This window comes from Halictus rubicundus, chromosome 3, assembly GCF_050948215.1.
Source record: "Halictus rubicundus isolate RS-2024b chromosome 3, iyHalRubi1_principal, whole genome shotgun sequence".
Lineage (NCBI taxonomy): Eukaryota > Metazoa > Arthropoda > Insecta > Hymenoptera > Halictidae > Halictus > Halictus rubicundus.
In genome coordinates, this window is record NC_135151.1 from 7,041,612 (window position 1) to 7,054,394 (window position 12,783).

The following is a 12,783-nucleotide window of genomic DNA, read 5'->3' on the forward strand; positions in this document are numbered from 1 at the left end:
AACCACCACCAGCAACCCCTTGCCGACGACGCCCGGCGTCGACGTGGAAACGCCGTGGAAATGCCCGGTGGTTGTTGCTCAAGCGATTCGAACCAGGCTCGTGGCCGCGCCGCTCGCTTTGCACGTAATTTTCGCGATAATATAGCCGCCGTTACGCCACGGATTTATGGACGTTCCGGGGCACCAGCCGCGGATTCTAAACGCGCCCCGTCACCGTTGAAATACGCTCGCCGCTTCCGAGAACCGCGGAAAATCGTTACTCTCGTTAACGGCCAGATTTTCGCGGAAAAAGCGATTATCGCCGGCGATAACTGCCTCGTTCGCCGACTTTTCTTGCGAGAGGAATCAACGATCCGGATTTTAGGAATTCGCGGTCCCTCGAGCGCCAAGAGACCGACACGCCCGAGATCGCAAAGCATGATCTCTGATTCTACGTGTTGCTGAACACTTGATCGTGAATCTTCGGCTGTAATAAATTTTTCTTTCAGCGTACTTTGTTCGGACCGACGTTAATCGCATTTTTATCGTGTGCTACATGGACTTTGGACGCTCGACGAGCCTTGCGGAATCTGGAATCGGAACTGAGATCGCCAGGTGTGATCCGATTGCACTTTATTGCCGATTACTCTGGGCATCTTCGCGTGAAATACATTCTGAGCGTACTGTGTCAAGACCGACGTTAATTACATTTTTATCGTGCGCTACATGGACCTCGGACATTCAGCAAGCCGTAGAGAAGCGGAATCGAGAGCTGTGATAACAAAGGTTGATCGTATTGCACGCTATTAGCGATTCGACTGAGAATATTTGTCTTACATGCACTTTCGTGAAATCGAAGTCAATCAAATTTGTATTGGCTGCTACAAAATTTTTCTTGCGCGAAAGGAATCAACGACCAGAATCTTGAAAGCTCGATTACATTTTGATCATAGCGGAAGTACCAGAAAATAAAAATGTATATCCTTTATAGAGTTACAATACAAGGACGCAAATATAATTTGTTTCCTTGCTAATGAATCTGATAATTCGACAATGAACTGCAAATAATATTAGATGTTGTCAAACTTTATACTTTATTTCATTATTCATATTTGATGCAGTGGCGGTCAACTGATAATTGTAGCGTAGATTGTCGATCCTAATGCAGATTCAGAATTTTTGTACTTCCTTTTGGACTGCTCGTTTCCGAAAGGAAAAACTTATTTGTTTGAATGATGCATCGAGTCTGTGTTTTCTTCGCTATTCCTCCTATATATTTATTCATTCATATTCAACCCTCAACCTCGAGGGTTGTCTCCACCCTGCCAATGCGGAGGATGGTCCTGAAGAATAAACGCAAGCGTAAAATATATTTCTGGAGTTTCTCCTTGTAGTCAAATTTCATCGAAATTGTCTTGCGCACTATTTTCGCTGTTAGAGCTTCGTTTCTAAATGGCAGTAACCCATCGTTTCCGTCGGTGGCTTCCCCTGAGAACCGAACCGGACCGTTCGCAAGAGTACTCACGCTAACGAGTCGCGGTCCGCGTAAACGAACAGACCTAACCGAGGAACCGAGTCGGCTCTGGCAATGCGGGGGCAATTTTCGAGATGTCTCGATAGCGTAATTACTATTCCGTGGGAGCCGAAGAAACGGGTCGAAATTACACTCCGGCGCGGAGTCTAGCGCTGCGAAGCGATTCGGGTCTCGCCAGTGTAACGCGTTGTAATCTTCACGCGCCGTTGAAATCCACGTTTGTAACCATCGGGGTTCAGTTTTTAATCACCGGTCTATTTGGATAAATTTGCAAAACTGAAATGCCAGTCCTACACCCTGCAATCGACATATCAACTCAATCGCTTTCGAGCCGACTTTTCTTCGCAGCTCCTACCAATTGCAATTCTTACAAAAATGTTGTTCTTACACGTCATATAGTACGCTAATTCCTCTATGCCAATGGGTGTATCGAATCGATTGACTGATTGACCGTACACCTGATAAATTGAACAATTTTTAAACGCGGTATAAAAGATCGTCTGAATATTTTGAACACAGTTTATCGCTTCTCCAAGACGTTTATTCAAAAATAGGTTCTCCGCGCAAACCATAACCCAAGCTCTTCGGAAAAACTGACCGCAGACAAGCATGGCGGTCGCAGCAAACGGAAATAGTCTGCGCGTCTGCCTATTATCCTTTTATCATCAGATCCCCGTGGTAATTAAGGATGCCCGTGTTCCGCCCCTGGCGGAAGTTCTTCCCACTTTCGAAAGGAGTGCAAACAAGAAGCAGGAGAGCAGCCAGCCGGGTTTATCGGGCGGATCGCGGGCGGTACACGCTCCATATCGTTTTATTCGATTGACGGCGGACGCATTGTTTCGAGGTTCGGTTTCCGCGTCGACGACGGTGCGCCGCGCCGGCTGCTCGCGGGTACCCGCTCGCGATCCTTCTTCCCCCTCGGCCGAAGACAAACGCGTTGCCTGTCCCCGATTTCACATTATGCAAGAAAGTTCGTGCGACGCGGCTCGGCTCGGCCCGGTTCGGCACGGCACGGCTTCACTTGGCGCGCGTTACAACGCTTCCGGCCGGGAGCAGCTGCCGTGAAATCGCGGATCACGGCCGCGGCGTGAAATCGCGGCTGTCCCCTTCACGATGCTCCCGTTTCGACGCGAATTTCTGCGAGTACCACGTGCCAGATTTTCGCCAACACCCGGCCATCATCGCGATTTCGTCCGCTTGATGACCGGCCCTCCGCTTTCCCTTGCCCGCTCTGATTTATTTAACGATTCACGAGGGAACGTCGTACTGCCCGGAGGTTTCGATCTTTCTTAACCCCTTGCGCTACGATTTATTTTACGGTTTCAGTGACCAGAACTTTTTTGTAATTCGTATTTTCATAAAAAAAAAAGAAAAGAAAAAAGGAGAAAATTTATATCTATTTTATGCCTATATGTTCTTCAATAGCTGCCAAAATAGAATTTTATTTCGGTTTAAAGGAAATTAATAACACACATATTTATTAGACTCTGTTCAAAATCTTCGTCGCGAGTATGACACGATGTTGTAGGACAAGGGGTTAACACTGGGTTTAAGTGACTGTCTTACATTACCTCATAAAAATAATAAGAATGTGCTGCCCAAATATTTAGCCATTTTTTTTTTAATAACATATACCCAAAGAAATAAATTTGTTGAGTAAGTCCTCAGGGATGTATCTTTAGAATCTTAATAATTGTAAATTAAAAACATTAGAACCCGTCACTTTCACGGGTCCCGTGAACCTAGTGTTAAAAGTGCAGGTTTCTAGGAAACCTCGAGGGGAATATTGATTGGCGATTCTTCAAAGTGAAGATGTCCTTTGTTTCTTCATAATTTGCACTCAATGGACGTTTTGTGGCAGAGGGTGTGTGCAGCTTGACCATCATTTGCATTCCGGTGGAAGCTTGACGTTCTCGACGCGACGAATGTCATTCTCGAGACAGAAACTGTTTCTTTAGATAAATATTTAGCGTAAGTAAGCAAGTAACAATGAAGCTATTTAAAAGCGCAATCTATCGTCCATCCAATAAAACGTAATTATTATTGATCTATTCAATGAATAGACTACGTTTTTTTAAGAATATATATTAGGACCTTGAATAAGTTCTCGCTGTTTCTTTTACAAAATAAAAGCTTTTACCCAATGTCCTTGCTTCTGGATCATTCCTAAAACTTTTAAACGTTATGAAACAGTTGACTCATCTACTTGTAATGTTTTTCCAAGTTCTGCTAGCGTCTGACATCGGTCTTGATCGAGTAATTCCTCCAACTTTTCGTCTTCAAATTTTTTCGGTGCGCCAAAACGTTCTTTATCCTCAAGTTCAAAATCATTATTTTTGAAGCGTCGAAACCAGTCTCTGCATGTCGTATCCGACAAAGCATTGTCACCATAAGTCTCAACAAGAATTCTATGTGCTTCAGCTACAGATTTCTTTTGAATAAAGTAGTGCAATAAAATTCCCCGCAAATACACTTTATTTGGCACAAAAGTAGACATTTTCAGAACTAAGAAAAAATTACTTTGTTTACACTAAAGTGAACTACCATACACTGAAATTTAAGGTTAGATACACTACTGCCTTGCATGTGTGTTACCATTCGAAATTCCACGAACGGGGTACTGCTACTGCCATTTTTGAAGAAACAGCGAGAACTTATTCAAGGTCCTAATATATAAATATCTCCAAAAGCTAGTTAAATATAAAATCGTATAAAATTCAATACTGTCTCAATTTACCAATACCAGTAGCAAAAAATGTGTAGCATTGTACTCCACCCATTAACAGAAAATAAAATTACACGCTGATTTCGCCAAAAATAAAATTTTGGACAAAGTTCAACGTTCGTAAGACAGCATTGAACGACAACATTGAACCCACCGTGTAATATAGAACTCCGTCATTCATCATTATTACTCTCTGTCTTTTTATTGTGGCAATATAATGTATAATAGAATCATAACGAACATAACGCACGCGTGCGCAGTACGTAGGTCTTGCATAAGGGCAAGGTGCAACGGCGAACCTCGTATGCAGCGTGTCCAAAGAGGAAGAGTACTCCGCGTCCGTTTATTGAGTTTATCAGTCGGCCGACAAAGTGCAACTGCTTCCTTTTGGAAAGTAAGTCGGCGTGTCTGGCGTGTGTATGAGGCTGACAAAGGAAACCGTGATTTCAAGGACTCCTCGGTAGTTCGATCGCAGCTGCACTTTTATATGCACCTTTACACCGTCGATTGACTTCGTGTCGCCCTTGACGACTGTGCAATCTGCTCTCTGTAGATTCAATCTCTGCTGTACGGCAACGTCTCCGCGATACACACGACCCACTGCGAGAACCATACGGATCCGTCCGAGGACGCTGTTCTTCTCGGGTGAAGGGTGCAATTGGCAGATGTGCGAGAATCACTTTCAGCGATTCTTTTCGCTTGGATCTAGGTTAATGAAGCACTCTAAAAAAATTGTACACGAATATATACATGCGAAAATATTATAATACGGCGTTTCAGGCTTTTTTCCTGCTTCTGGCTCTAAATATAAGAAGCATCCTACTCGTTCTCTGCAAACTCGTATGCTTCTAATTCTCTGTACTACTCAAATATTTCATATCGATCTTGCGCATATTCAACGAATATTTTTGCGTTGTTCCCTACTGATTCTTTATTCTACACCGTAGAGGACTACTCATGTAGGGATCTTTGGTGCATAGGGATCAAAGACGAAAATCAAAGCAACAACATTTAATGATACAGAATATATATGGTTATGAAAAACAAAAATTAAACAACATGAACTCGCTCGATCGCTTTCTCACTCCAAAACTCGCTCTCTCTCTCTAAACTCGCTTCTCGACCTCTCGCACGACTCTTCACGCCTTCATTCATACCAATAACATAGACATGCACTCCGATCTACAATTCGTAGGACCCACGAGTCAAGGATCCCACACTCATACTTTTCTACTTGCCGCTATTAACATTGTAAAGAACAAGCCGCTGATCGTCAATTTCACGAAATCTTTTCTATTTAAGCTACACGTGAGATCCGAAATGAGAAAGTTTAAGAATATCGATGCGTCATGCTCATCTTGTTAAAATTATTAAAGAATGACGGACAATTTTTCATCTGGCCCTTTTTCCACTCGAAGAGCTATCAATTTTGCATAAAGATGCTCAGAGTCTACTAAGATACACGTTTCCATGCACTGTGAAATTTTGTAGCCACCGTACACGCATGAAAATCCGCATCCCCTTACCAACAGAATCTACAAAAATTCTCATAAAAAAACCTCAGCTAATTACAATTGGAAAAAATCGTTCAAGGAACACCAATGGAGGGGAGGAAGGGTTGAGAAAAGGGTGGGTGGCAAAGGGCGGTCAGTTTCTGAGACAGGGTCGTGAAGGATGGTGTAAAGGGGCCCCGGTAGCCTTTTTGCGGAAGCGTGACGGTCTTTGCGAATCGGCGGCCCGTTCGACAGGCATTCGCGAGGCGCAAGCAGTGCAGAGCTGCCTGCGGCGTGCATCTGCGCCCCTGGCCATCGAAAAGACTGGCGCGTGCATTTAGCGGCGGCGGCGGCGCGGCGCAGGTTCGTCGTGCACCGGGTTCAGAGGAGAGGGTGCATATCGGCGGATAGGATCGGACGCGGTAGCCGACCGGCTGGTCGAGATAGAGATCGAAAGACGAAGGAGGCCGGCCAACCCCTTTCGCTCTCGACTTTTCAGCCACCTTGCAACAACGATTCGGCTATCTCCCGAGTCGATCTATCTCTCCCTCGCATTTCGGCCCACCTTATAACCCGTGCGCACAAAACAGCCCGACCGCGATATATCGCCATCTGTGGCTCATTAGCTTAAGCGGTACAAACAGAGCGCCGGGCCACTCGACACGCTCCGATGCCCCAAGGGCCACCGATCTGCCCCGCTTGGCAAAACCGCGACGACCTGTTCTACCCCTCGCACTAGAGACCTCTGTGGATGGAGACTGTTGGGTTTAGAATTGTTTAATATATTAGGGGTACCCGTAAGTAATCAATTATTTGCAAAGAATTTGTTTTGCCTCTAGTTCTGTACCGATCGTTGAAAAGGAAACACGTATTCTTTTACAGTTTTCGGTAAAGCAGCCTGTGTTCAAAATATTCTAAAAGGTATCATTTGTTTTACAACCCTGTAATAAAACGTTAATGCATACTTTTTCATTTTCATGTGGGATTTAATGCAACGGTAACAACAAAGAAAATTTGCGATGTTTATGGAGATGCATGGAAGGTCAACAAGTGTCAACTTGAGTTCAGAAGGTTTGCTACTGGTGATTATGATCTCTCTGACAGGCCTCGAAGTGGACGATCAGTTGAATTTGATAATGACACCCTAAAATCTCTAGTGGAAGCTGATCCAAAATTAAGTATACAAGAATTATCGAGAACCCTTGGGTCCACATGGTCAACTATACAAAGGCACAAAAGGAAAGGCGTATAGGCAAGGAATATGGGTTCCACATCAATTATCTTAGGCCAACAAGGTAATTCGTCGATCAATTTGCACTTCATTGCTATCCAGATTTCGTAGAGATCCATTTCTTAGCAGAATCGTTACCGGAGATGAAAAATGGATTCTTTATGATAACATAAAGCGTTCCAAGCAGTGGCTTTCTGCAAATCAAACCGCAATATCAACCCCTAAACCTAGCTCATCTTGTTGGGACTGTCGTGGCATAATTCACTTTGAGTTGTTGAAACCTGGAGAATCAGTTACTGCTGAGTTGTATTGTCAGCAATTACAACGGCTGTATTCAGAGCTATTGAAAAACAAGGCATCTTTAATCCACAGAAAAGGTGTACACTGCAAATTGACAATGTCCGGCCTGATACAGCGAAACTCACTCAGGAAAAAATCAAAGAATTGCAATGGGAAGTTTTACCGCACCCCCGTACTCACCGGATATTGCTCCATCTGATCATTATCTTTTCAGATCTCTGGAGCATTATTTAAGAAATAAAACATTCACTTCTGTAGAAATGATGTAAGGAGGCATCTTGAGTCATATTTTGCTTCACGAACCCTGGATTTCTATAAGAGGGGGAACGAAAAAATAAAATAAAAAATAAAAACTTGAATTTATTTATGGGTCCCCCTAATACATATGTCGTCAATTTCGTTGGGCGTTCACAGAATAGATTGCCAATATTTCTATTCAATGTTTGATTACATTCCATCGTGGATGAATTCTATTGGTGGGACAGGTTTCATGTGCACAATGCGAAAGGAAAGATCAAGAACAAACTGTGTCCCACAACAAGGAGCTCAGTTTCTCTGTGTACAGTACCGCGAGGTATACCCCGTGAGGGGCCAAGAAGCTCGATAGGCCTCGGACGCCGAGAAGTGTAAATACGGGTACAGCGTTCAGTGTGGATCAAAGCATGTCTCCTGGACGATATATGTTGCTGGCAAGACCCATGTTGTTGACATATATCGAGGAAACATTGTACTGGCACTACTTTTGATTTTATATTTACTGTAGAAGAATTGAAACGTCTTTACTATACGTTTTAGTATAGTCTATGCAAAATTATAAAATTGATAATCTCTATATTGGAAACATTGTTCAAGGCAAATGACTGCAATCGTAAAGTTTAAATTGGAACTTCCAAACTCTATTATAAAATAGAAACCAAGGATTTCTAGTGACGCCGACGAGGTTGTCAGTTTTGCCAGAGAATTCCTAATGAAGGAAGTAGTTCGTCCGGTGTTTTAACGTATCGTAACTTCGCGTTGCCGTTATGGAATATATTTGGGTCCAGGATGGGCCCCATGCGTGTCCTCGCTAAAAAAAAAAAAAGAAGGAACGAAACCGCCGCGCCGTCCGTCGCCGCTTAACGGCCATTATACGGATTATTACCTTACTTCTCGAGTGGAAAACCGCCAACTGGCACCGTTCTCGGCCCCCGAATACGGGAGGAAGCGCTTCTTTTTTACGGGGTTTTGGTTTCTTAGTTCTGGGGCCAGGCCTTGTGTCCCGCCGACAGGGAGATAACGGTGGAGCCATTTGCGCCTCCAGGTGAAACGTCGACACGCCCTCTCGTTTAACCCTTACGCGAGGGAACTATGCTTTCTTGGGTTGTGCGAGCTCTTCTCAGATATTTCCCATGCACCTTATTGTTGCCGATAGACAGAACATTCTCTCGTTAACAGAGGAAAGCAAATACCTCATCGACCAGTTCACCTCTTCATTTCGATGTCGATGACGATTTTAATGGTCACCTTTGTAAATTATCAAGTCTGGAAAGTCGAACTTTTCTCCATTCGTGTGATTATTCGTTCCTTACTACAATTAGAAAATAAAATATTGTGATCCTCGTGGAATAGTTTCCTTATCATTTCTACTTAAGAGCCAAAACTCCGTAGATTCGCGATAAGGTAGAGTGACCACGTTACCGACAAAAATAAACGAAAATGGTTTTACGTGCCTCAACTTTTCGTCCTTATATGAGACTATTTTTTGCTGGGAAGGGCTCATTCGAAAGAGGAACGTTCAATCTAGCGCGCGCTGGTCACGAGCTGACGAGATTATGCAGATATTTGGTAATATAAGCGTTAGAAGTAGGCCAAAAATTGAAGATGTGCATGCCGTGGAATCCAAGCATTTTCATGCCATTGGATGAGTTTTCTGGATGAAATCGAGAGTAGCTCGCGCTAGAAAATATCTCCAGCTACAAATTGCGCTATATTTTGTCTTTATTCTGTGCGAAATAAAGCCAAAAACTTGAAACACGTTTCTGGCGTCAGAATTCATAATATCGATAATACAGAGCGAAAAGTGTGACAAGTTTAGTCACAGACTTAGGACCCGTCGGATCAAGATCAAGACGGATCTTAAGGGAGCCGGCAGGCATTTGGCCTTGACTGTCACGCTATGTTATCCTGTGCCTTTTTTCTAGACATTTTACGTCTTAAATAAGTAAGTAATCAATTAAAAATGCATACCACCGTGTTTGTACATGTCTTCGCTACGTCTGTATAGAGCCCTTTTTTCGTTACGAACACTAAATCTCGCGAAATTAAGAGAATCTCTCAGCGGCAGCCATCTTGTGACGTCATACTTGCTTCAGAATTCGAATTTTCTGCCGAATATTGTTAATTACTCCCCGATGAGGTAGAAATTCGAAATTTGGGCTCTATACAGACATAAATTGGACTTTTAGGAAACACAAGTGACCACTTTTAAACTGCTCATTGCAATATTGAAGCGATAGTTTGAAAAGGTTTTGACCCATGTATAAGCATATGGATTTCAAACCCTGCCGGCCCCCTTAAGTCAGTGGCTGAAGGCTGTCAACGGAAATTATACACCAGTTATCGACCTGCTGACTACCCTTGGCTCTTAATGGAAGACAAATAAAAACGTCTTTAATACTTTTATCTGCTGTTTAATACAGGTGGCTAAAGTCTATTGCAGATTTCCCAATGATGAACAATAGAGTTTTATAATTATTTCTTCAACCCCTACGTCAATACTGAAAATTTTCTACGACGTTCAACAAAATCGTAGAAGGTGGACTCTATACCAGCACCTACAACTGTCTATGACGTTCGATAAAATTGTAGGAGTTGAACTATGCCAATACCTACAATTTTCTATGACTTCTCTGAGTCACTGTATAATTATTAAACTCCAGATCAGAGTATGTGTATCTTAATAACATTTTTAACAACATTTCTACTCTGTGCTTATCATACGCAATTTTCTAGTCGATAAATTGGACTTGTACCTCATCCTCATGATTCAGAAAGAAATCACGAACGTTCGAATTTGCATAAAGATCCGTAGTCCAATCATTATCCAAGAAAGTAGAAGTCTATAGCAATTGTGCTGGTTGTCGACAAGAACGTGCGAAAAAATTTAGAAGATAAATCGAAAATAGCCGAAACAGGATGCTCATGCACAAAAACATCTCAAATCAATGAACTAATGAACGCTCACATTTCCGACCAGCGATTTGCAGCTGAACGTTCTCGAAAATTCCACAGTTCTACCCGCAGCAAGAACTCACCGGCTTCTCGAAGTCGATTCTGCGAGAACATGAAAATGAATTGTTCGATAATGCCACTGATTATCCCCGTAGGTAACAAACACGTCGATTAATGTCTCAGCTAAGCTTCTCTCCGGCCGTAATTCGTTTTTCTCCTCGTCGTAATTAGTAATTACCGCGTTGCTCGGCCCGACAACCGGACCACCGGTGACTCTCCGTTGGTTACGCGATCGCCTGAAAATTTTAAGTCGCGCGGATTAGAATCGGATAATGGACGCGCGATGACGCAAATGATGACTGGCCGATGTGCGCGGGCCCGTGCACGCGCTTGAAATAATAAAAATTAGCCGTGACTCTCGGCCCTGGTAATTGCCAGGATTCTCGTTTTTCCTTCTATCCTCTGTTGGCGGCGTGCGTGTCCCTCGGCCACTGTCAATGTTTTCCCACACACCGCCGTACCCTCCCCCCCCCCTTACCCGTCCTCCCTGAAACCGATCTGCGAATTCCAACGCTTTTGAAATTTTGCGAGGCTGCTCGTTTTTGCCGTCGAAAGGAAACCGTCCGAAGGTCGGGCCCGAAAACCGATTCTCGCGAAAGGGCGCCTTATTACGCCGCACGCTATTCAAACTGCGGATTGCACGTTGCCATTGAAATCGCGTTCCAGAATCGCGAGTTAACTGGAATGTCTCGGGCACAATGCTGCCACCAACTGCACCGTTACGGGGCTCGAAACGCCGCACAGTGGGCAATTTGGACAAAATCGGATTCAAAATCAAGGAACGTTTCGATAGGAATGAGGTAGAGCAATGAAATTTTTTTTAAACGAAAGCTGAACCTTTGTAGAACATGGGAAAAATAGGGAGATTATTACCATCCAATCATTTCAACGAAAAAATGACTTTATTAGTTTTTGTCACAAAAATCTATTTTTTGCAAAATCCTGAGGTCGTAGACAAATTTTGACACAAAAAATCTATGGGAAATGATGTATAGCATGTTAAAAAAACATTTTTTCCGCGCGTGGTATTGGAAAAACTAAAATTTTCTTGAATTTGTGCGCGTTTAACGAATTTTCTCGAGGTTAAACAACGTTCGCACCACAATCTCTCCATTTTTCTCATATTCTACAAAGTTGCAGCTTTCATTTAAAAAAGATTTCATCGCTCTACCTCATTCCTATCGAAAGTTCCTTGATTTTGAATCCGATTTTGTCCAAATTGCCCATTGTGCGCCGCAGATTTCTCCGCGGATAAAGCCCTTTTCAATTTTGGAACCGACGATTACCGCAAATTGATCTCCGGCTCGCGTCCCTTACACGTGTATTGTGTCTTCTATCGGGACCCCGAGCGATGTAATTAAACACTAATGCAAGGATTATCACGTCGTAAAACGGAGGAATTCGCTCGTGAGAAAGAAGAGGAGTTTACGGTGTTCTTATCTTATCCGGCGTGGAAAATGACACGTCCTCCCTTGTTAACTCGATGCGGCGTTTGTTTATTCGTTTTTGAGCTGCATTCCGTAGGAAAATGTGGATTCGGAGTAAACTACGAAAGAGGAAGTTGAACACAGTCGATACTGGTTCTGTCCTTGGTGTGTGACAGCAGATTAGCAAGATTCACAAGTAATGCCGAGGTACGTTTTTACAGAATCGTATGGCGTCAGAGTCGGTCTAGAGTATGTTCCTTCATTGAATCAATCATTCTTTCTTTCTTTTAGACATTTTATTCATAATTCCCTTTTATAAATAGACTTTTATGCAAAATAAAAACTTTCGAAGCAGATTGTAGTAAATGGAAGGCGGATGCAAATATATTTCTTCTTTCAATAATTTGAACACTAAACCCTACCACCGTCGGTCAAATAACCGGTTCCAGATGTTTATCCTGCGATTATTGAAATTATAAAGGTTGCTTCCATAAGAAATGATTGAATTAATATCTATGGTAGACCACACCATTGCAATAAGAAGCGCATGGTCTAAATAAATTCAATCTTGTAATTTTTATGAGGCAACATGTACCAGTCACTTATACGGCTCGGTAGGTTTAGCGATAATAAGATGAACATAATGCAATAACGTACTTAAATTCTTCTAATATAGTTACGCTTTTGTTTTCCACTCGTCCATTTTAGCTATAAATGCGTAAAATCCGCAGTCCATTTATAGAAAAAAAAAAGAAAGCGATTCTTAGCAGAATCGTATCAAATTGTACAGGTATGCCTTACATTAGCGACAGTGTTTTACAAAA